The sequence below is a fragment of the Macaca fascicularis genome, chromosome 17 (genome assembly GCF_037993035.2).
Source record: "Macaca fascicularis isolate 582-1 chromosome 17, T2T-MFA8v1.1".
NCBI lineage: Eukaryota > Metazoa > Chordata > Mammalia > Primates > Cercopithecidae > Macaca > Macaca fascicularis.
Window position 1 is genome coordinate 28,978,287 of NC_088391.1, and position 24,849 is coordinate 29,003,135.

At 43.7% G+C, this 24,849-nt stretch overlaps 1 long non-coding RNA gene across 1 annotated transcript; it reads left to right on the forward strand.

Annotated features, from left to right (window-relative positions):
* The first annotated feature begins 5,606 nt into the window (after window positions 1-5,606).
* LOC141408990 (uncharacterized) lies at window positions 5,607-22,580 on the forward strand. Its single transcript, XR_012426971.1, has 3 exons — window positions 5,607-5,742; window positions 18,048-18,137; window positions 22,449-22,580. It is a non-coding gene; the product is annotated as an uncharacterized lncRNA (long non-coding RNA).
* Window positions 22,581-24,849: the final 2,269 nt, after the last annotated feature.

The following is a 24,849-nucleotide window of genomic DNA, read 5'->3' on the forward strand; positions in this document are numbered from 1 at the left end:
CCTCCCTTGTTTTCTACCACTTATCTGGATTATTTTGAGATGCATCCCAGACTTCATATCATTTTATTCATACATATTTTAGTATGTAGCTCCAAAAAACAATTGTTTTTTAAAACATAACCATGACGTCCTTATCACACCTAAGAAACTTCCTTAATATTGACAAATATTCAGAGTTCAATTATCTCCAATTTTCTAATTTTTTTCCACAATTTGTTTAAATTAGTATCCAAGCATGATCCACACCTGCAGTTGGCTAATATGTCTATTGGCTCTCTTTTCATTTACAAGCTACCCTGCCTTCTTTTCTTTTTTTTTTTTTCTTCTAATTTATTTGTTGGAGAAACTGGACCATTTGTCCTGTTGAGTTTCCTACATTCTGAATTTTGCTGATTGCATCCCTGTGGTGTCATTCAACCTGTTTCCCTAAGCCCTGTATTTCCTGACAAGTGTCTGTTAGATCTATAGCCTTGATCAATTCCGGCTTGATATTTTGACCAAGTTATTTCATAGGTGGTGGTGTGAGTTTTTGCATCTCATTAGGGGCACATGTCTGCTTCTCTCCCATTTTTGTAATGTTAAGATTAATTAGTGGGTTCGGGTATTGCCATCTTAGTCCATCCATTAGAGAGTTCCCCATCAGCATTTCCCCTAATAGTTTTAACAGCCATTGATGACCAGTGCTTGGATACATTATTTCTATGATTGCAAAATTATGGTATTCTAATTCTATCATTCTTCCTTCATCTATTAGCTGAAATGCTTCTCAAAGAAGACCTCTCCCTCAACAACAATTTAGTTACCCTGAAATACAGTTCATATACAAAAGACAAATGCTCGATTCTTTCCCTTTTTAAACCAGTTTTCAGAGTAATGAGTTGGTTTCCTAGCAACCTGTAAAGGTGACCTATGAGGATTTTTTTTCTCTGGCATAATTATAAACTCATGGATTTTAACGTATTTGATGTATTTCAATCCAGTACAGATGCTTGAATTATTCCATCTTTGAACAGTGAGTTTCTTTCTATTGGTTCCTAACCTAAGCATTTAGGACACAACTGAGTCATCTCTGAAATCTTCCTTACTTTCTAGTATGTCAAAATGTCTACTTATTTTCTTTTCTTTTTCTTTTTTTTTTTTTTTTTTTTTTTTTTGAGAGAGAGAGTCTCCCTCTGTCATCCAGGCTGCAGTGCAGTGGCTCAATCTCAGCTCACTGCAACGTCCGCCTCCTGGGCAGAAGTGATCCTCCCGCTGCCTCACCCTCCCAAGTAGCTGAGACTATAGGCACTTACCACTATGCCCAGCTAATTTTTGCAGTTTTTTTTTTTTTTTTTTTTTTAAATGGAGTCTTGCTCTGTCGCCCAGGCTGGAGTTCAGTGGTGCGTCTTGGCTCACTGCAAGCTCTGCCTCCCAGGTTCACGCCATTCTCCTGCCTCAGCCTCCCGAGTAGCTGGGACTACAGGCACCCGCCACCACACCCGGCTAATTTTTTTGTATTTTTAGTAGAGACGGGATTTCACCATGTTAGCCAGGATGGTCTCGTTCTCCTGACCTCGTGATCCACCCGCCTCAGCCTCCCAATGCAGTTCTTTTTTTGTAGGGACTGGGTTTTGCCAAATTTCCCAGGCCGGTCTCAAACTCTAGGGCTCAAGCAATCCACCTACCTCAGCCTCCCATAGTGTTTTGATTATGGGCATGAGCCACCAAGCAAGGCCCCAAATGTCCATATCTTGCCTCAACTCTGGAATCAGTGATTATCCAAGGATGCCCTGGTTCCCTTTAGTGACAAATTGGATTTAGAAACCACAGTCACAGAGCTGGCCAGCTCCCTACCTAGGAACCCTCTCCCTCACATCCCTCACATTTCATTTGATCCTACTTTTTCCCCAACACTTCACTGTCCCAGACTTCCCACAAGGGAACAAAAGATTGATAGCTAAAGGAAACTCATAATATAGTCATGTGTCACCTAATGACAGAGATGTGTTCTGAGATATGCATCATTAGGAGATTTCATCATTATGTGAACACCGTCATGTTCTCACACAAACCTAGCTGTGCAGCCTGCTACATGCCTAGGCTAATGCTATAGCCTATCCCTCCTAGGTCACAAACCTGTACAGCATATTACTGTACTGAATATTGTAGGCAATTGTAACACAATCATAAGTATACATGTATCTAAACATATCTAAATACAGAAAAGGTGGCTGGGCACAGTGGCTCATGCCTGTAATCCCAGCACTTTGGGAGGCCGAGGCAGGTGAATCACGAGATCAGGAGAACGAGACCATACTGGCTAACATGGTGAAACTCTGTCTCTACTAAAAATACAAAAATTAGCCAGGTGTGGTGGCGTGTGCCTGTAGTCCCAGCTACTTGGGAGGCTGAGGCAGGAGAATCACTTGAACCCAGGAGGCAGAGGTTGCAGTGAGCTGAGATTGCACCACTGCACTCCAGCCTGGGCAACAAGAGCAAAATTCCAAAAAAATTTAAAAATTAAAAATTAAAAACGAACGAAAGAAAAGGTACAGTAAAAATTCAGTATTATAATTTCATGGCCGGGCATGGTGGCTCATGCCTGTAATTCCAGCACTTTGGGAGGCCTAGGCGGGTGGATCATGAGGTCAGGAGATCGAGACCATCCTGGCTAACACCGTGAAATCCTGTCTCTACTAAAAATACAGAAAATTAGCCAGGCATGGTGGTGGGCGCCTGTAGTTCCAGCTGCTCAGGAGGCTGAGGCAGGGGAATGGCATGCACCCGGGAGGTGGAGCTTGCAGTGAGCCAAGATCGCACCAGTGCACTCCAGCCTGGGCAACAGAGTGAGACTCCATCTCAAAATAATAATAATAATAATAATAATAATAATAGTTTCATGAGACCACTCTCCTATATGTGGTGCATCACTGACTGAAATGTCTTTATGTGGTGCATGACTATAACTGAAAACAGTTATCACCTTGATACAGGTGAAGATTGAGACAAATCTCTTCTTTAGTGGAACATGTCTAATTCCCTCACATGAATAGCCTACACTCTTTCCCTTGGTTATAAGGGCCCCAAAACTATCGGGTTCCCAAAACCAAGGAGGTAGGGGGTTGAGGGACACTTACCTTTGCCTAATGAAGTTTTATGTATAATACAAGAAGAGCACATCCTTTCTCTACAGGTGTCTTTTGCACTCTAGTAATCAAAACAGTTGTTTGATTGTATGGTTTCTTATCAAGCATTTTGACCCCTCAAGTTTTATTTTTTATAATATCAAGGGATATTTCTAAGTTGTGGTTTGATGAGTCCCTGACTTCAAACCCAACTAGTACATCACAAAATAACCATGTTCTGTAGTCACCGAAATATTTAGATCTACCTGAATGGATGTTCATTCTCCTAGATAGATTAGGTAGAAAACAGTATTTATTATGTTATCATTTGTGTAAAAGGGAAAAAGAGCTTGAATATGCACAGAACATGTTTGAATCTATAACAGATTGGTATAGAGCTAGAAGGGAGACTCACATTTCACCATATACCTTTTGGTTGTACTTTTGACATTTTAGTAATGTGCACGAATCATCTATTCAAAATATTTATTTAAAAAAAAAACTGAAGAAAGCACTTTAGTAGAGAATCAATACTGTCTGATTGATTGATTGATCGATCTCGGCTTTCCAAGGAGTTATTGTAGATGGAAAGTGAAGAAGGGTATGCTTTTATAGGAGTATATTTATCTCTTAGGGGAGGCTTGAAAGCCAGAGGGGATGAGGATAAAGAGAGTTTGAACAGACACCCAGAAACAACTGCACTTGAAAGAACTTGTGAAATGCTTAAGTTTTCTGACACTTAGAGAATTACACCCTAGCTATGATACCATTAGGAGATGTGAGAGTGTGCTTGTTTAGAAAGCACCAGAAGTTGACTTCAGGTTCTGGAGGCCAGCCAAGGAGTCTCCTCTCTGTCTGCAAGGATTGTGTCAAATTCATGCACATTCTCAACAATGACTGTATTTTTCTAATGGGGGATGGAGGGGATGATGGGATGGGGAGAAAGGGCAAATATTCAAAGCCAGGCAAAGGTGGGGGCAAAGTCAGGAGGCTTTTGGACTTTGACACCTTATCTCTGTTTTTGCCATCTTGGTGGGGAGTGAGGAACAGAGAAGAACTTGGTTTATTCTCAGGGAAATGTCTGGAGGCTGCCACATGGCTTCAGGTCAGCCTGAATTTAGGATTTAGTTCTAATAAAATTTTATTCTGGGATGCAACCTCCCTCTAGTTGTTAAGACTTCTGGTTGTCCAGTCTAGAATTGTTTAAACCATATCAATGACTTCCAATAAACAGAGCTTAGAATGGAAGAAAAGAAATAAAGAAAAAAAGGGAAAGATGTTCATTAGTTAAAGCCAAATCACCGATCACTTATGGCAGGCCCTTCACTTTATCTCTCTTTTCATGGACCTTCCCTATCAACAGCACTTCTAGAGAGGTGGCATTTTGGAGTGGGAAAGACCTGGGTTTGAATCCCAGCTCTGCCATATTAGTGGAACAACCTTGGGCAAATTACATAAATGCTCTGAACCAATGTCCTCTTTGGTAATGTGGGACACTGATGGGTACTTTAGTCTTAAGTTAGGATCAAGTGAGAGCATTTATGCAATTCAGCACGCATTTTTTGGGTACCTATCATGTGATAGTGAGATAGAAAACCAGCAGAACTTGTTTTCTGGTTATAATCCCGCTGACCAAAACAGAATCTACTCCAGACGAGATAAAGTGAAGAGCCTGGCCAAAACCAGCAGATGGTGACAAAAGCAATCCCTAGCTGCCCTCATTGCTCATTAGCATAAGACACTCCCACCAGAGCCGTGACAGTTCACAAATGCCATGCCAATGACCCAGAAGTTACCACCCTTTTCTCTGGCAATGCCCCAGAAGTCACTGCCTCTTTCCTAGAAAGCTCTAAATAACCCATCCCTCAATTTGCATTAACCCTTCCCTTAATTTTCCAAATAATTGAAAGTGAGTGTAAGTGAGTATAAATACAGTTGCTTAGAGCCCATACCTTGCTGATTCTAGGCACACTGCCTGTGAGTTAGCCCTGCTCCACAAGAAGTAGTACTGTTCAGGAAAAGGTTGCTATCTAAGACCACTAGCTTGCCCTTGAATTCTTTCCTGGGCAAAGCCAAGAACCCTCCTGGGCTAAGCCCCAGTCTTGGGGCTCACCTGTTCTGCATCATCAGGTGGCCACAAAGGGATGAAGATAATGAGTGGGAGGAAGTGACCACTGTGGCATTGAGACAGCAGAAATGGCAGTCATCAGCGGCAAGATGACAAGACAGTGGCAATTAGTAAAGAGGCCAAATGATAAGAAATACTTGAGAGCTGGAGAAATGGTGAGACAGCAGGATGGCAAGACGGTGACCAGCGAGATGGTGAGAGGCGGCAATCAGAGAGAGGTGGTGATGTGGCAGTCAGTCAGCCCTGTAAGGATCAAAGCTGCAGAGAGCTGGAACACTAACCAAAGGTTCTTTGCAGGACCATCATCTTTCCTGGCAGATGGTGGAGCTGAGTGGATAGACGAGCAGCCATAGCGCAGGGATTCAAAGCTCTGGCTGGGAGGCTGCAGGATCACATGCCAATTCCCTCGCAGCAACCGAGCCTGCCCAAGCCTGGGAAACCTGGGGAGTAAACCTTCACCTGCACCGTACATCAGAGACCGGTTGGCCCTATTTTGACTCCTGTGGACAGGTAAGTATCCCTTTTGACTCATCCCCCAAATATCAGGTGAGCCAGGAAAATAAGGCCTTTGGTTTAGACAGTCAATTCAAAGTCCCCCATAGCATACCTGATTACATCCCTATTGCCCCTTTTCTAGGTCGTTTCTCCTCTAACATGATTTTATTTTTCTGTCAGTCATTTTATTTTATTTTCCACCTTGAAATATATGTTTTCTTTGCAGTTTTTGCTTTGGCTCCCTGCTAACTCTATTTGGGCAATTGTTTAAGGCTGAACACTTGGTTATGAGAGGTACCCTGTTTTATTGACCCTGGGATGCCAGAGTCATGTTGTTCTGTGACCCCAACTTGGTCTTTGGCCGCGCCCTGGATGCTCTGGGATTTTCAGCATTGGGTGTGGGGACTCTCATTGGCCACTACTCGGTTACTCTGGGTTTTCAGCATTTGGTATTGTTGGCCACCCCAGGTACTCTGGGGTTTTTGGCATTGGCATTCCCTCTAGGATTGTGGGGTAGAAGACCACCTAAGGGGACTCTTGGTCTTGCCGTTTCTCATTTTCTACCCTAAAGTTATAATTTCCCATAACAACCTTTCCTTTTGTTGTTGCCACTTTATTTACACTTTTCCCACTATAACTTGCTTAATAAAAATACTTCTTTTGTCACATTTCATTCACTTTATAAGCCACTTTCGTAACACCTTGCTACCTATACTTACACCTTCTCTGCAGGAAGTGGAAATTGGAAAGGAAAATAGAAAGGGCCCTGTTGCTTTGCCTCTCACTAGACTCAGAAGAACTTCTGTGTCCAGTAGAAATCGTTGTTAGACATGGAGACAATGCTAAGTATACCTAAGGACTCATCATTAGGATGCCTTTTAGGCTGTTGGAGCAAATTCAATTCTGGCTTAAAGAAAAAGAAACTCGGCCAGGCACGGTGATTCACGCCTGTAATCCCAGCACTTTGGGAGGCCGAGGCGGGCGGATCACGAGGTCAGGAGATTGAGACCATCCTGGCAAACATGGTGAAACCCCATCTCTATTAAAAACACAAAAAATTAGCCGGGCATGGTGGCGGGTGCCTGTAGTCCCAGTTACTCAGGAGGCTGAGGCACTTGGGTCCAATACAAATGAGAAGACCAAGAGATTTAGCCTAAACATGGTTCTGTACATTATAATGCTATTTTATAATTAACATTAAAAAGAAGGAATATGGGGCGAGGTCTCTTATGTACAGGCTTTTACGGCCCTTTACTGACTCAGTGTTATTTCAAGGCACCAGGAAGCCACGCCTAAGGGATCCCCTTCTAGCTGCTTCTCTTAGAAGGCCTACTCCCTCCCCAGAGTCTTCCTAGTCTCCCAATTTAGAGGGGTTCCTGCCAGTTCTCCAACACAGGATTCCACCCAAGGTCATCAGGCACTCCTCCCCATTATCCAACTAGCCCCAGCCTAAACCCTCTGCTCTCGGAGAAAGTAGCCCACCCAGTACCCCCGGAAATGGGGCTCCATATCAGCCCCGAAGTCAAAGCTGTGTCCATTGTGGGAGGTAGTTGATGGAGATGGGAGGACACTTAGAATACACGTGCCATTTTCTGTGTCTGATTTGGCTCTATGCAAGGAAAAATTCTGCCAATTTTCAGGGAATACATTAAAGTTTATAGAAGAGTTTGTTAAATTGACCATGTTCTTTAGCTTGGTATGACTTGCAGGCATTGTTGCCCACTTGCTATGCCATAGAGAAAAAGCAGAGCAAAGTGTGTGGCTAAGCCTCTCAATTATGAGAAGGTTAGAGACGTAATTCAGGGTAAAGATGAAAATCTCACTCTTTTTCTGGGTAGTTTGGTTGAGGAACTCAGAAAATATGCTAATACAGACTCAGACTGCCTGGAAGGGCGAGCTCTCCTGGGGAGGCATTTTATTACTCAATTTGCTCTGACATTAGGAGGAAGCTACACAAACCAGCAGTGAGACCCCAATCCCCTATGAACCAAGCCTTAAACACATCCTTTAAAGTTTATAACAATAGAGATGGGGCAAAAATGGAAAAGACCAAAAGAAATAATCAAAAATAACAATTATTGGTGATGCTGTAAGCGCCCTTCGACCTCAGGGCCACCCATCCTCAGAAAGTGTCTCAACACTGGTGTCCGGGATACCTAGACAAGAGCCCCAACTTGTTAGCCGCTAGGACAGAATCAGTGTGCCTACTATAAGCAAAAGGGTAATCAGCAATAAGAATGTATTAATCATCCCTCGTGAGACGAAAAAGCTCCCTGTCGATGTTAGAACTAACCTTCTTCCACTAGCCCCAACAACCTGCCTTGCTCAGGTAAGCCAGAGCTTTGAATCCCTGTGCTATGGCTGCTCGTCTGTCCACTCAGCTCCACCATCTGCCAGGAAAGATGATGGTCCCGAAAAGAACCTTTGGATCAAGTCCCGGACCCTTGATCCAATGGACAGTTTCCCACAGTGGCAGACAAGCAGCCACCCAAACATTTTTCTTCCGTGTCTCTGCTGCTGGGTGACCTCTCTGGCAGCTCAGGGACTCTGAGGTCTCCCCTTTAGCAATGGATTTTGCCCCTTCCCTTCTTTATTTGATGCTACAAGATCCCCTTCCCTGCCTCTTCCTGTCTTCCATACCTATTGGAGCAAACAATATTTGGCCAAGTAGACAGGTCCCAATTTTATAAATAACAGATCCAGCTGTCTTGCACAGGTCGCTTGATTTGTATGATGTGTGTTGCGCCGAGCATGCTATCAAATTGACTCATAGGCAGGGCGCAGTGGCTCACGCCTGTAATCCCAGCATTTTGGGAGGCTGAGGCGGGTGGATTACCTGAGATCGGGAGTTCGAGACCAGCCTGGCCAACATGGTGAAACCTCACCTCTACTAAAAACACAGAAATTAGCTGGGTGTGGTGGCACGCACCTGTAATCCCAGCTACTCCGAAGGCTGAGGCCGGAGAATCACTTGAACCTGGGAGGCGGAGGTTCCAGTAAGCAGAGATCATCCCATTGCACTCCAGTCTGGGCAACAAGAGTGAAACTCCGTCTCAAAAACAAAAACAAAACCAAACAAAACCATTGGCTTATAAATAAAACAGCACTCATAAATTAAACAAATAAGACTAAACTTGTTAGTTGGAAGGGAATATTGTGTCTTCTAAAATTTAACTTTCAGCTTTTTGCCTAGATAAAATACTGATTTTCCTAGGCTTTAGAATGCTTAACATGGCTTTAAATGTTGAACTTTTTGTGTAGCTTAAAATCTTAAAATTGGCTGGGCATGGTGGCTCACACCTGTCATCCCAGCACTTTGGGAGGCCAACGCAGGCGGATTGCTTGAGCTCAGGAGTTTGAGACCAGCCTGGGTAACATGATAAAATCCATCTCTACAAAAAATACAAAAATTAACTGGATATGGTGGCATGCACCTGTAGTCCCAGCTACTTGGGAGGCTGACATGGGAGGATCGCTTGAGCCCAGGAAGTAGAGGTTGCAGTGAGCTGAGACTGTACCACTGCACTCCAGCCTGGGTGACAGTGACACCCTGTCTCAAAATAAATAAATAAATAAATAAATAAATAAAATTATAGAATGGTTCTCATCTGTAGAATGTCAATATCTGATAGTTCAGGATTCTTTGCTTTCTAAATTTATAAAAAATGTGCCAGGGAAAACATATATTCTTTACTGTGAAAAAGAGTAACTTGTTCAATTAAAAATTATTAAAAGGGAGGTTCAAAATATTAAGGAACGTGTGAATAAAAAAGAGAGATGTGAGGTGAGTTATGGATAGAAGACTTTTTTTGTGTGTGTGGGGAGGAATATATATATTTTAAATCATCTTGTATAACGAGGAATCTTGTGTGGTGGATTCTTGTCCTAGAATAAAGTCACTGGTGTTTGGAAGGGAGGTGGTATAGGTTGGGTCAGAGTGTCCAGACATGTCATGGATGGTTTATGTGGGTCATGATGGGCTCATGAAGGGGAATTTGTGAGGGGAGTTTAGTGTTTGACTAAGCTGGCTATGATTGATGGGGGAATTGTTTGTGGTGGACTTTCTAGAAAATGGTGTATGTGCCAGGTATGGTGGCTGACGCCTGTAATCCCAGCACTTTGAGAGGTCAAGGTGGGCAGATCACCTGAGGTCAGGAGTTCCAGACCAGCCTGGTCAACATGGGTGAAACCCCATATCTACTAAAAATACAAAAATTAGTCAGGCGTGGTGGTGTGCGCCTGTAATCCCAGCTACTTGGGAGGCTGAGGAGGAGAATCACTTGAACCAGGAAGGCGGAGGTTGCAGTGAGCCGAGATCGTGTCACTGCACTTCAGCCTAGGTGACAAGAGTGAGACTCTGTCTCAAAAAAAAGAAAAAGAAAAAAGAAAAAAAAATGGCCTATGTGTTGAAACTGGGTTTTCTTTAGGTATTCATTTGCTAAATTACCAGAAATTTTGGTTTTCAATTCTGTTATCTATTTCTTTTGAAAACTTCTCAACTTTGTGTAACTCTCTCCTTCAGCTTTTTCATCAGCCCCTGTGACTTTTTCTCCTCCAGTCTGACAGTTGCTGTGGCCTGATGCTAAAGTGTTTTGTCTTGGAGGTCTGCGTGACCAGTGTTTTTCCTGAATACAGCTTAATTCCATGCTCGTGGTTTTCCTTGACAAATAACCTTATTTTTGGCTTTTAGTTTTTTTACTCTTTTTCTTTCTTTTTTTTTTTTTTTTGAGACAGAGTCTCGCTCTGTCACCAGGCTGGAGTGCAGTGGCGCGATCTTGGCTCACTGCAACCTCTGACTCCCTGGTTCAGGCAATTCTCCTGCCTTAGCCTCCTGAATAGCTGGGATTTACAGGCGCCTGCCACCACGCCAGGCTATTTTTTGTATTTTTAGTAGAGACGGGGTTTCAGCATGTTGGCCAGGATGGTCTCAATCTCCTGACCTCATGATCTGCCTGCCTCAGCCTCCCAAAGTGTTGGGATTACAGGCGTTAGTCACCACTCCCGGCTAGTTTTTGACTCATATTGCTTAAAAGGGTTTAAGGGCTAATGAGTACGTACCCACCTCCACTTCTATCTGGCCTAGAATGTTTAATTGGTTACAAGTCACTGGACTCTAAGTCTGTTGGCCAAAGAGAATCCCTGCCCCCGCCAAAAAAATGGAAAAAGTAACTCAGGCCATGACAGGAAACAGGTAGTCAGATGCCTCACTATGCCTTTCCCTTGGAATTTAGGCCAGGTTCAAAAGGTCTTTCAAAATTATGAAAATAAAGTATTCGCCTTTCCCACAGAGAAAAAAAAAGCTCCTCGGTTCAATCAGAAGACTTAGTATTACTAAAAACGTAAAAAGAAAGACCCCCTGAGCATCAGTTAAACCAAAATGGAAGGGCCCCATCAGGTGTTGGTAAGTACTGTCACAGATGTTAAGCTTCAGAGAGTCACTAGCTGGGTACACCTGTCCAGGATTAAACGTGTGTCTTATGAGTCCCCACAGGCATAAAAGGAGCACACCACCACCTACATTTATAAACCTAGAAACTTAAGGCTGTTGTTTTGCAAGCACATAGATAAATAACAGGATGCTGTGGGTGGGCATAGGAGCATTAATTTTTCTCTTCCTCTTAATTGTAATTATCTTGTTTAGCCTCCCTCATAAAGTTTGTATCTCCTAGATTCCACATATAGATGATGCCAGCTTCCAACTCATCCGGTCTTCTGACCTGGAAAAGAAAAACATCCTGCCATTGGTCCCCTTAGGTCAGGTATCCAGAGATTTTTACACTGCCAACACTAGGCAGGGCCTATGCCCATAAAATCAGCAAGAAGTAGTTACAGAAGATGGACCTTCACCCCTCTGCAGCCCCCTTAAGATTAGGAGGCTTTGGCCAGATGCGGCGGCTCACGCCTGTAACCCCAGCACTTTGGGAGGCTGAGGCAGGTGGATCAACTGAGGTCAGGAGTTCAAGACCAGCCTGGTCAAGATGGCAAAACCCTATCTCTACTAAAAGTACAAAAATTAGCCGGGCGTAGTGGTGTTTGCCTGTAATCCCAGCTACTTGGGAGGCTGAGGCAGGGGAATTGCTTGAACCCAGGAGGCAGAGGTTGCAGTGAGCCGAGATTGTACCACTGCACTCCAGCCTGGGCAACAAGAGCAAAACTCCATCTCAAAAAAAAAAAAAAAAAAGAGATTAGGAAGTGTATCTAATTTCTAAGGGGGAAGTGAGGTGAGGTAGGAGACTGCTAGGACTTGTTTTCTGGTCACAACTCTGCTGACGAAAATAGGATCTAGTTCAGACAGGATAATGTGAAGAAACTGGCCAAAACCAGCAGATGGCAACAAAAGTGCTCCCTACCTGCCCTCCTTGCTTATTAGTGTGAGACACTCCCACTAGGGGCATGACAGTTTATAAATGCCATGGCAATGACCCAGAAGTTACCATCCCTTTCCAAGAAAGTTCTAAACAACCCATCTCATTTTGCACTAACCTTCCCTTAATTTGTGTGTATTTAAAAGTGGATATAAGTGAATATAAATACAGTTTCCAAGTGCCCATATGTTGCTGAGTCTGGGTGCACTGCCTATGAGTTAGCCCTGCTGTGCAAGGAGCAGTACCGTTCAATAAAAGAGTGCTGTCTAACACCACCCGCTCACCTTTGAATTTTTTCCTGGGTGAAGTCAAGAATTCTCCAAGGCTAAGCCCCAGTCTAGGGGCTCTCTGGTGGATCATTGAGCCCAGCAGTTTGACACCAGCATGGACAACATGGCGAAGCCCCATCTCTACAAAAAAAATACAAAAACTAGCCAAGTATGGGGGTACATGCCTGTAATCCCAGCTACTTGGGAGGCTGAAGCAAGAGGATCACCTGACTCCAGGAAGGTCGAAGCTGCAATGAGCCATGATCGTGCCACTGAACTCCAGCCTGGGCAACACAGTGAGATGCTATCTCAAAAAAAAAAAAAAAAAGTGGACGGGCACGGTGGCTCACGCCTGTAATCCCAGCACTTTGGGAGGCTGAGGCCGTCGGATCACCTGAGGTTAGTGTTCAAGACCAACCTGGTCAACATGATGAAACCCCATCTCTACTAAAAGTACAAAAATTAGCCGGGCATGGTGGAGTGTGCCTGTAATCTCAGCTATTTAGGAGGCTGAGGCAGGATAATTGCTTGAACCCAGGAGGCGGAGGTTGCAGTGAGCCGGTATCATGCCATTGCACTCCAGCCTGGGCAACAAGAGTGAGACTCCGTCTCAAAAAAAAAAAGAGAAAAAGGAAAAAAAAAAAGATGGATAGGACTGGGCCGGGCGTGGTGGCTCAAGCCTGTAATCCCAGCACTTTGGGAGGCCGAGACGGGCGGATCACGAGGTCAGGAGATCGAGACCATCCTGGGTAACACAGTGAAACCCCGTCTCTACTAAAAATACAAAAACTTAGCCGGGCGAGGTGGCAGACGCCTGTAGTCCCAGCTACTCGGGAGGCTGAGGCAGGAGAATGGCGTGAACCCGGGAGGCGGAGCTTGCAGTGAGCTGAGATCCGGCCACTGCACTCCAGCCTGGGTGACAGAGCGAGACTCCGTCTCAAAAAAAAAAAAAAAAAAAGATGGATAATGGAATGTTGTGCTAAAGGCTGTCATAGACAATCTGAGAGGTAAATGCTATGCTATGGACTAACAGTAAGGGGAAAGGAAGATGGCAAATTTGCAGAGAAGATCAAGTTTGATCAGTTTGCTGGCCTGAAGGTAGGACAATGACAAAGGCTCATTTTAGGGGCTTCTGGTGTACAAAGGTGTAGGGGTACTACCAAAAAGTCATTCTGCCACTTGTTGAAATGTTGTAAGGAAGACTTTAAGACTATTGCAATGGGAGAGAAAGATCAGGCTCAACTCCGAACACAGCATGGATAAATGGGTATTTATAGACAAGGAGCAGAGTGAGGGGGTTGGTGGGTGAAAAATTACTAGGAGGAGACATCAAGGGTAGAGAGACTCTTGCTAAACTGAACTAACAGGATTCTCACTGAAGGAAATCCAAGGACTTAGACATCAAAGGTGGAGGATGAGGAACTTGCTCAGGTATCAGTGGTGATCAGACGACAAAATGGAGGGAATTCTCCCTAAACTGACGTAGCAACATTCTTGTTCACACTGGGCTAGAGAGGCCAAAGACAGGACAGGTGCCAAGGTCTTAGTGGAGTCTTAGTGGAGAAGAGGGCTCAGAGGAGCATGAGTCAGGTTGGGTCAAGGAGAGAGTCTTTGTTGGAGGGGGAAATTAAATGGTATGAAGGGGAATTTTAGGTGGTTCAACAAGGAGGCAATGTAGTGAGTGGCAACATGGGAGAACTGAGGCTGGAGAGCCCAGGCTGTTGCCCCTCTTTTGCCCCTTCCCTCTCTCTCTCCCCCAGAAGCAGTTGACTGGCTGCCTCTTGCTGTGGTTCCTGTGAAAGGCGGCTTTGGTTTGGATCTTCAGTGGGATAAGGGGCTCTGTTCAGAAGAGAGGCTTCCAAATATGCATGAAGGGAAGTAACACAAGCAAAATGCAGGTACACAGTAGGTGTGCAATGCCTATGGGTCCTCTTCTCTTTCTCCCAGTGCTCCCTTTTCAGTGATGAGCCCAGAAAAGCTATAGTTCTATACCCTATACATATGTTCATCCCTCACTTTGAGGAAGAACAATTCCCCCAAACATTTTTTAAAAAACAGTAACATCTAGCAATAAATTAACAACTGGCAACGAACTGTTTCCTGCAAGTTAAATTGTTTCTGAATGCGATATTACTAGGTCCTGGCTGCAAGCTCTTAGGGACTGCACACCTGGAAGGCTGCTGGGCAGAAGTGTCATAACACATACCCCCAGCTCTTCCTTCTGTCAAGTGTCTCAGTCGTTTTGAACTATTTGGAATTTCCGCCTATTCCCCCAAATTGGCAGCCTCTCCTGACTTTTATAGCTTTTGAATTTTGTACAAAGTGCATGTATTAACTATTTACATTTTTATATTTTCAAAAAATGATGATCTCTGTTACAGCAGCTAAAGTGGATTTTTCCCACTCCAGTAACTCACCACCATATTTCCCTATTTTATCTTCTTAGCAGTACTAGTCAGCATTTTGTTTTTATGCTGCGCCCAGTCTCCCTCCACTAAACCATAATCTCCTCGAGCCAACACTCTGCCTTGTTCTCTGTGAGATCTCCAATATCTAGAGTATTTATTTTCCTTCCTTTTCTCTTCTTTTCTTTCCTTTTTTTCTGTTAGTATCTTAATTAGATTTTTAGATTGAGATGCCTTCATACAATGCTTTAGGGATTTTTAGTGTTTTTTTCCTATAGCCTGAAAGAGTTTACATAACAGAAATTATCTATTCATAAAGCAATGCTACTCAAAATGTGTTCTGCAGGCACTAAAGTATAAATCAAACATACTGTTTAGTTCAAACGTACTATTTAGCTGAGTTTGTTTGTTTGTTTGTTTTTGTTTTTTTTTTAGCAAAGACTTCATTGATGAAGGAAGCAATATACTGATTTCTGTTCCAGTGCAAGCTCCTTAACTTTTTGCAGGCTGGTAGCAAACAGTTCTGTAACTAGCTACCTGAGTAGCACTGCGGTAAAGGGTAACAGAATACAGATAAAAAACCACCAGAGCCTGGTGCTTTTTCAACTGTTAGATTTAAATTGCCTTTCTATTCTCTTCTGTGGGCATTGATCTGTTTAGATTTTCTTCCTTTTCTTGGCTCAGTTTTGCTAAGTTATATTTTACTAGAAAGGTATCAATTTCCTCTATTTTCAGATGCATTTCTAGAGTGTTGCACAGGATAGTTTCTTTTAGTTCTCTTTATCTCTTCCACATCTGTTTTGGATCCTCATGAGTAAATAGAGGAACATGCAGTAAAAAAGATTGAGAAAAGAGTCAAAAAGGTTAGCGTTCAACCAGGAGAGCTCAGTATTATTCTGGTCACTGAATATGCAAAAATACTCAAATTCTCAAGGGGCTTCATATTTTATCTCTTTTAATTATCCTGAAATAGTTTTAGTATTAATTGCTTTTTGAAGAAGTAGATATTGCCTATTAAATTATCTACGTAGAGACTGGTCAAAGAGTTTCATATGTTCTTTTTGTTACTTGTTTTGTTTCCCATTTTTTTTATTTAAATTTTTTTATTTCTTTTTTTTTTTTAGAAAGGGCATGAACAAGTTCCCTTTGTATTCAAAGGCTGGTCTCAAAATTGATGGACTAAAACCAGTACTTACAGATAGCTAACTAGTGTTGGCAGTGTTTAAATTTACTTTTGGACTTACAGAACAATTCATCAGTTAGTTAATCCGGATATGGCAAACACTCGTAAGGTATAGTTGGTGCAATTTTTATTTGTAAACATTTGATCAATCATTAAGAGACATTTCTGACCAGGCGGGGTGGCTCATGCCTGTAATCCCAGCACTCTGGGAGGCCGAGGCGGGTGGATCACGAGGTCAGGAGTTCAAGATCAGTCTGGCCAACATGTTAAAACTGCGTCTCTACTAAAAGTACAAAAATTAGCTGGGCATGGTGGCACGTGCCTGTAGTCCCAGCTACTCAGGAGGCTGAGGCAGGAGAATTGCTTGAACCGGGACCCGGGAGGCAGAGGTACCAGTGAGCCGAGATCGCGCCATTGCACTCCAGCCTGTGCTACAGAGTGAGACTTTTCTTATCCTGCTGTCTCCATAAAGCATTCCTTGGCAACTTTAGCCTGAAGTGATCTCTCTCTACTGAACTTTCAGAACAATCATTCTCTCTATAATTAATTTGTCGATTAATTGTATTAGGCACTGGGACATCTCTTCTACTATTGTTTTAAAATTAATTTTGTTTTTCTTATTAAACTTTTAAAAACACAAACTTTATTTTCAAGCCAGTTTTAGATTTACAAAAAAAATACAGATAAAATAGAGTTCCCATATACCCATGTAGTTTGCCCTATGATTAACATCTTACATTAATATGGTACAGTTGTTACATTTAATAAACCAATATTGATACATTAATATTAAAGTTTATGCATTATTCAAATTGTCTTAGTTTTTCTGTTCCAGGGTGCTACGTTGCATTTAGACCTCATGTCTCCTTGGCTCCTCTTGGCTGTGACAGTTTCTCAGACTTTACTTTTTTTTTTGGATGATCTTGAGAATTTTGAGAGGTATTGGTCAGGTATTTTGTAGAAAGGCCCCCTATTGGGATTTGTTTGATTTTTTTTTTCATAATTAGACTGGGGTTATGGATTTGGGGGAAGAAGATCACAGATGCAAAATGACATTTTCATCACATCACATCAAGTGTACATATTGTTGACATGATTTATGACTTATGATTGATGTCGACCTCGGTCATCTGGCTGAGGTGATGTTTGTCACGTTTCTCTGCGGTAAAGTTATTCTCCTCTCCCCCTTTCTACACTGTACCCTTTGGAAGGAAGTCATTATGACAGTCCACACTAGGAGTGGGAGTCATTTGCACATTCTTACAGGTGACGTGTTTACAGAAATTATTTAGATTTCTGCACGAGAGATGTATCTCTCCTCCCCCATTTATTTACTCAAACATGGGTCCTTTGAATCATTATCAAATAACATGAAAACAATATCCAAGTGTTAGCCCTCTGTTTGAAGGTGGGCATCTTTAGTGCTCTGCCTGGTCCTGATCCCCAGATCCAGCCTGCTGGCTGTCCTCTCGAGGACTGAGGATGGAGAGGTTTTGCCTGCAGTAAATTGACTCTAAGACAAATTTCAGCAAAAGGAGTTCCTGCGAAAAGGACACTTTTCGAAGTAAAGTGACTTTCCAGTATCTAAACTGGAAACCAATGATGATAGAAATTAGGATGGATATTTGAATCCACACAACCCAATAAATTAAGTATTACTATTATTATTATCATTATCCTCATCCTTATTTTAAGTTGATAATCAGGAGAACATGTCATTTAACCCGCGAAAGCCCCTGACATCGTCTTTGCGATCTGTCCCAGATTATATCCACTAGTCCTTGAGGACTTTTCTCCTTGGCAGCAGTTAGCAGAACTGACACCCCCGTTGCTTCTGCTTTTGGTTTGTCACTGCCTCTTCATGCCACTTCCTGCTCCCTCTGTGCTAGGGGGGGTTCCCTCATGCTTGGCAATTCTACATTTGAAACTCCCTCAGTTCCCTAGGTATCCGCAATATCTGCAAGAGTTTTATTGCAATAGAGAATTTTGCTATCATTATTAGGAAAAATTTTTGAAGAGTAAGATAAAATTCCAGACCCTTGGCTTGCTCCATCTTCACCTTTTTTCTAATTGCTGGACCTTCCTACTTCTTCCTCAGACCCTGTCTCTCAGGACTCTGAAGCATCTTCGTCTCACCTAAGCCATCCCCACGGGATCATTATTATATGACATAGCCACCAAAGTGCAGGTAGGCACTTTTACGAATTTGTTTACTCAGTAGTATTTATTCCGTAGGGCTTTCTGTGTACAAACAGTTGTGTTAGGTTAACCATTAGAAGGCCGGGCGCGGTGGCTCACACCTGTAATTCCAGTTCATTGGGAGGCTGAAGTGAGAAGATTGCTTGAGCCCAGGAGTTGGAGAACAGCCTGGGCAGCATAGAGAGAGACCCTCCCATCTCTGCCAAAAATGAAAAAAGTTAACCAGGCATGGCAGCGTGTGCCTGTAGTCCCAGGTACTAAGGGAACTGAGGTGGGAGGATCCTTGAGCCTGGGAGGTTGAGAATGCAGTGAACTCTGATCATGCCACTGCACTCCAGCCTGGGCAACAGAGCAAGGCCCTGTTTCCCCCACCCCCCTCAAAAAAGATTAACCATTAGGTAAAAACCTCAAAGTATTATCTGTCCCTGGAGTATTTGCATAAACAAGAGTTAAATCCTTTTGAAAAACAAATACTGAAGGTCAAATTTTAGGCAACAAATTATGGATGAGAAAAGACTCTAGAGAGTATTAACAACCTTCCCAGTATCCCTGAAATGGTACTGATCTCCTCCTGAGCATGCCTGCAAGGAGGGCTCTGGGTACCACAGTTTGATGTCTACACTGTGTGCCCCACCAGAACAGCTGCAAAATCAAGACCTCCTCGTTAATATAAAATCAATAGTTTATGAACATTAATATTCATTATTTTGTTCATTGTCATAGATGTTCATTAGGTTATTCATAATGTATTAATATTACGTTCATTGTTATACATTCATTGTTATTCATGATGTATTATGTTCATGGTTATGTGTTCTGTATTCATTATGTTACTCATAACGTATTATGTTCATCATTATATGTTTTTATTTTATTTTATTTATTTTATTTTTTTAGACAAAGCCTTGTTCTGTTGCCCAGGCTGGAGTGCAGTGGTGTGATCTCAGCTCACTGCAACCTCCGCCTCCTGGGTTCAAGCAATTCTCCTGCCTCTGCCTCCTGAGTAGCTGGGATTATAGCGCCCACCACCATGTCCAGCTAATTTTTGTATTTTTAGTAGAGATGGGGTTTCACCATATTGGTCAGACTGGTCTCGAACTCCTGACCACCAGGTGATCCACCCGCTTCAGCCTCCCAAAGTGCTGGGATTACAGGCGTGAGCCACCACGCCCAGCCTTCACTGTTATATGTTCATTATATCACTTATAATGTATTATGTTTATAATGTGTAATGTCTGTAAGTATTATTGATAGGTTTGGCTGTGTCCCCACCTACAGTTCAATTATGGGACCTTGAACTGTAGGTCCCACAATTCCCACGTGTCATGGGAGGGTAGGGGGCTCAGTGGGAGGTAATTGAATCATGAGGGCAGGTTTTCTTTCCCATGCTGTTCTAGTGACAGTGAATAAATCTCACAAGATCTGATGGTTTTACAAAGGGCAGTTCTACACATGCTTTCTTGCCTGCCACCATGTAAGACATGACTTTGCTCCTCCTTCACCTTCCACCATGATTGTGAGCACTCCCCAGCCATGTGGAACTGTGAGATTAAACCTCCTTTCCTTTATAAATTACCCAGTCTTGGGTATTTCTTCACAGCAGCGTGAGGGCAGACTAATACAATTGTGTTCTTGAGTTCATTCAAGTATAAAAAGTGCAACCCTTTGGGTTCTCATCCTATTTCTGCCACTGACTGCTAAGTGATTCTGGGCAATTCCCTCAGGCTCTCTGAACCTCATGAGCTGCAGTTGTAAGATTGAGAGGTTGCTCTAGATAACAATAGCTAATATTTATCAACCTCTTACTATATACTAAATACTGACCTAAGTGTTTTACATGAATCATTTCATTTAATCTCTATGAGTTAGGTATTATTATTTCTTTCATTTTACAGATGAGGAAACTGAGGGCCAGACAACTTGCTGATGTTACACTGGCTACCACTTTACTGTGAGCCACGAAGCACCACACCTGGTCTCATGGCAGGAATGGCTTCTTGGCCTTAGGGAACACTGGCTGTGTGGAAAAATCACACCTCAGAATGATCCATGGGAGAGAAAAGGGGAGAGGGAGTTTGCTGCCCTCTCTGCCCTGTCTCTTGTCTCTACTGGCCCAAGTTTGTCCCATGGGGAGTCGAGAACCCCTTCCTCCTGGGTGGTGTCATGCAGCCTCTTTAGCAGGCGCTAGGGAGGTTAGCTCCCAGGCCTTGTGGGTTGGCTGTTTATCTGAGTCTGGAGGTGGTTGGAGGAGCCATAACCCCAGATAGGGAGCAGGTGTGTGGGCCACACACAGTAGCTGAGGCAAAGCAGGCACCTGAGGAAGCAGATGAGGCTGAGAGAAGTCTGATACTCATGGATGGGTGTGGTGAGTGGTCATTGAAATGCAGACAACTGGGCTGGGCGTGGTGGCTCACGCCTGTAATCCCAGCACTTTGGGAGGCTGAGGTGGGCAGATCTCCTGAGGTCAGGAGTTTGAGACCAACCTGGCCAACATGGCAAAACCCCATCTCTACTAAAAATACAAAGATTAGCTGGGTGTTGTTGTGGGAGCCTATAATCCCAGCTACTGGGGAGGCTGAGATGGGGAGAATCACTTGAACCCAGGAGGTGGAGGTTGTGGTGAGCTGAAATCACATCACTGCACTCCAGCCTGAGTGACAGAGCGAGACTGTCTCAAAAAAAAAAAAAAAAAAAATTACATTTGTGTCGGTTTTTAAAAAAAAAAAAAAAAAGTTTAAATTTTAGAACAGTTTTAGATTTATAGAAAAATGGCACAGATAGCACAAAGAGTTCCTAGAGTTCCTATGTGCTCTGCACCCAGTGCCCGTATGATTCATATCTAACATTAGTATGGTACATTTGGCATAATTCATGAGCTAATATTTATACATTATAATTAATTAAAGTCCACACTATGTCAGATTTTCATCGTTTTTACCTAATGTCCTTTTTTCTGTTTCAGGATCCCACATTACATTTACTTGTCATGTCATGTCTCCTTAGGCCCCTCTTGGCTGTGACGGTTTCTCAGACTTTCCTTCTGTTTAATGACCTTGACAGTTTTGAGTAATGCTGGTTAGGCATTTTGTAGGGTGTTCTTCAATTGTAATTTTTTTGATGTTCTTGTTCTGATTTGACTGGGGTTGATTTGGGGAGGAAGACCAGATTGTTAAAGTGCCACTGGGATCACATCATATCAAGGGCACGTACTATCAATATCACTTACCATGATGATGTTGACCTTGATCACCTGGCTGAGGTACTGTCTGCCAGGTTTCTCCACTGTAAAGTTGCTCGTTTCCCCTCTTTCCATATTGTAGGCTTTGGAAGAAAGTCACTGTGTGCAGCCCACATTTTAGGAATGGCGGTTTATACCCTATTTCCTTGAGGGTGGAGTACCAACATAAATTATTTGGAATTCTTCTGCCCTGGGGATTCGTCTATCCTTTCTCATTTATTCAATCATTTATTTATATCAGTATAGACTCATGGATATTTGCTTTATACTTTGGGTCATCATCTAGTACTGCTTTATTTTATTTTGTTTTATTTTTTGAGATGAAGTCTCACTCTGTCACCCAGGCTGGAGTGCAGTGGCGGGATCTCGGCTCACTGCAACCTCTGCCTCCCAGGTTCAAGCGATTCTCCTCCCTAAACCTCCTGAGTAGCTGGGATTACAGGCGTGTGCCACCACGCCCAGCTAATTTTTGTAGTTTTAGTAGAGACAGGGTTTCGCCATGCTGGCCAGGCTGGTCTTGAACTCCTGACCTCAGGTAATCCACCCGTCTTGGCCTCCGAAAGTGCTGGGATTATAGGCGTGAGCCACTGCGCCCAGCCTAGTACTGCTTTATTTTGTTGTTCAAATTTTCCCAGCTCCGGCCACTGGGAGCTCTGTCAGTTGGTTTCTGTGTCCCTTTGGCATACCCCAATCATTGTTGGGGGTGGGGTTCGGTTTGTTTGTTTGTTTGTTTTTAACAGTTTATTACTTTCTGGCACTAAAGATGCTCCAGGCTCACCTTGTGTATTTCCTCACCCAGTCCTAGAGTCAGCCATTTCTTCAATAAGCCCTAGTTCCTTTTCGTGAAGAATGGTATTACGAACCAAGAGCTGGGCTCTAGCTGTGTCATTACCACTGGGGTGTCATTAATTCCAGGCCCTCAGCTGACAGAGCAGGAAAATATATGTGTGTGTAATAGTCAGGAAGGTTCCTTTAATCTTACAAAGCACACTTTGAAAAACTGGACCAATTTAGAGTTCTCCGGCTGCTCAGTCTCAGTCTCTTTTGTTTTCCTTTTCCCAGTGCCTGTTTCTTTGTGCGAGTCCAGACCAGTTTGTCCTTGAATCCCTTCCTTGCCCTCCCTCTGCTCCACGGCCTCCTGCAGGGAGCTGATCCCTGACGTCTCCTAGGTTTCCAGGTCAGCCGGCTGCTGGCTGGACTCTGGCCAGGCCAGTGCGGCACCAGCTGGAGGTGGGGGTAGCACTTCCAGACGCAGCTCCAGGGCCTGCTGGACAGGCCCCCCCCCACCACTGTGATTCTGCCTTCTTCTAGGCTCTAGTGACATCACCCCTGTCCTTTGTCTCTCCTGCCTGGAGGTGTCAATGACTTCTGACTGGGATCTCCCTGCCCCTGGTGGGCTTCTCAACTTCTTCTGTCACATATGTAACCATTTCTCTGAATAAATTCTCTTTGTTTAAAACACTCAGTGCTGTCTAATTCACTGGTGGGGCCCTGGACAGAACTGTTTCATTAGAAAGGGACCCCAGGAATGGCAGTGGTGTCTGAGTAAAAGCAGGATGGAGGGAGAGTGAGTTCAAGGCAGTATTCTCAAGCCAGTACTGCTGTGGGCCCTAGGACGCCATCCCACTGGGGACACTGAGTCGCTGGGGAGAACAGCCCTCAGCATTGTCTGACAGCCCCAACTGCTCGAGGTGTGCCCAAAGGTGAAGAACTCTCTAGCATTTCCAGGTTTTCACACAAATCTGAATGGCTCAGTGGGTCCCCACAAGGATCTCCAGCCCCCGATAGATGCTAGAGATTCGACAGGAGGCTGAGGGGAGGGATGGCCGGGGTATCAGCTGAACCCATTGCCACAGCAATAACTGAAGTTTAAACAAAATTAAAAAGGATGGGCCGGGGGCGGGAGACAGGCCCAGAGGTGTCTGGGATGCTGAGCTCCCCTCCGCTGGGGCCCTTCTCACAGCTCTCTTTTCCTCTCAGTCTTCACTCTTTCTGAGCAATCTCTTAGACACCCCGCGGTTTCAACAACTATCTACATGACATGGGAGGATCGGAGTTTGCTTTGTGCTTTAAAAAGAAATCTGTTGAAGCCCCTGACTGACTTTACTTGCAGAAATTCCCTTTGCAGAGAAAAGAAGCTTCCACACACTTTGCCTAACTAAATAAGAAAATGGACAGTTTATATAATAATTGAATTACATTAATGAGGTCATTCTCAGCAGGTATTTATGACAAGGCTGGGGAGCAAATGCAACCTTCTAGAAAAACCACAGTGGTGGTCATTTTAAGTGAAGAAACACATTCTTTTTTTGTTGTTTTGTTTTTGAGACAGGGGTGGGTCTTACTATGTTGCCCAAGCTGGTCTCGAGATCCTGAGCTCAAGCGATCCGCCCGCCTCAGCCTGCCAAAATTCTGGGATTACGGGTGTGAGCCGCCATGCCTGGCTTAAGAAATACATTTTTTCTGAGTTGGAGTCTCGCTCTGTCACCCAGGCTGGAGTGCAGTGGCGGGATCTCAGCTCACTGCAACCTCCGACTCCTGGGTTAAAGCGATTCTCCTGCCTCAGCCTCCCAAGAAGCTGGGACTACAGGTGCCCACCACCACGCCCAGCTAATTTTTTGTATTTTTAGTAGAGACAGGGTTTCACTGTGTTAGCCAGGATGGTCTCAATCTCCTGACCTCATGATCCGCCTGCCTCGGCCTCCCAAAGTGCTGGGATTACAGGCGTGAGCCACCGTGCCCGGTCAAGAAATACATTTTTTACCACAAACATTTCAACAAACGCAATTTTCTCTAACAAATATGCATAGTGTCAAGGTTACAAGTCAACTGTCCTTGGAAGAGAACTATTGAAATTAAACTCTATGACAAGAAGGCTTTTTGCCCTTCTAAGTACCAGAAACCCAACTACATGATGTCCGGCTACAGAAAGAAGACAGACTTAACTTAAATATTATGGTGAGCAATACATAAATCTTCGCTGACCTTCCCCCTTCATCTCCATGTGCACAGTCATCGCTTTGGATCCTCAAAGCGATTGTGTTTTGGTTTTCTTTTTTCACTCAGAGTTTCCATTAAGTGTCACTGAAACTTGTGGCATAAGATTGAACAATGGTATTAATCCAGATTGAATCAAAGCAGATAAAACAGCTCGGGCATCTGCTGTTTTAGCTCTTTAAAGATTCCAAATCTGGCCTTGTTCCCCATCCCAAACCAAAGCTGCTGACGCTGGAGACTGTGGAGAGAAAAGGGTGGCACCCAGCACAGGGGCCCAAGGGGTTCAACAAGCCACAGTGCCAGGTGGTGGCTCAGGGACTCACAGGGCAGACAGTGTCTGTTATTTATTTTAATTAATGGCCTACACTTAAAAGGAGTTTCACAGGTAAACTTCTGGCTTCTCTAGTAACTCTTTCTTTCACCCCTGAACTGGCAATCTCACACGCCAAAGGCAGCAGCCGGGCAG